General features: G+C 30.4%; 1 protein-coding gene across 1 annotated transcript in view; it reads right to left on the bottom strand.

Annotated features, from left to right (window-relative positions):
* The window catches only part of card14 (caspase recruitment domain family, member 14), a 25,183-nt gene that overhangs the window by 14,260 nt on the left and 10,322 nt on the right, over window positions 1-601 (bottom strand). The window lies entirely within an intron of this gene.

The following is a 601-nucleotide window of genomic DNA, read 5'->3' as shown; positions in this document are numbered from 1 at the left end:
CCAGGGCTCTCTGTCTGAAGAAAAACAAAATGGTAAGTTTCTAAACTTTGGAGCTAATTTTTAGCATTATGCTAACATTTTTGGCTAATTTATCATCTACTGAAGTTTTTTGGGGGATAATTTAGAGTTTAGCTTCTATTTTAGAAACAGTCTAACTTTTATTTAGTTTACTGTGGAATTTTAGGCTATTTAGAAGTTCAGCTAGTAATTGAGCAACAAGCTAGCTTTGATTTGGGCTAATTTGGCCTCTCTTGAAATGTTTTTATGCTAATTTGGAGTCAAGCTAATATTCTAGAAAATATGCTAACATTTTTGGCTAATTATGTTATCTACTAATGTTTTTAGGCTAATTTAGAATTTAGCTTTTAATTTAGCAACATGCTAACATGTTTGGCTGAAATTAATTTGGAGTTCAGCTAGTAATTAAGCAACAAGCTAGCTTTTTTGGGGCTAATTTGGCCTCTCTTGAAATATTTTATGCTGATTTGGAGTCAAGCTAATATTTTAGAAAATATGCTAACATGTTTGGTTTATTTGTTAACTACTTGAGTTTTTAGGCTAATTTAGAGTTTAGCTTTTAATTTAGCAACATGCTAACATG

The sequence above is a fragment of the Oryzias melastigma genome, linkage group LG1 (genome assembly GCF_002922805.2).
Source record: "Oryzias melastigma strain HK-1 linkage group LG1, ASM292280v2, whole genome shotgun sequence".
NCBI lineage: Eukaryota > Metazoa > Chordata > Actinopteri > Beloniformes > Adrianichthyidae > Oryzias > Oryzias melastigma.
The sequence above is the reverse complement of the archived record's forward strand: the minus strand, read 5'-3'. Positions and strand labels throughout refer to the sequence as shown.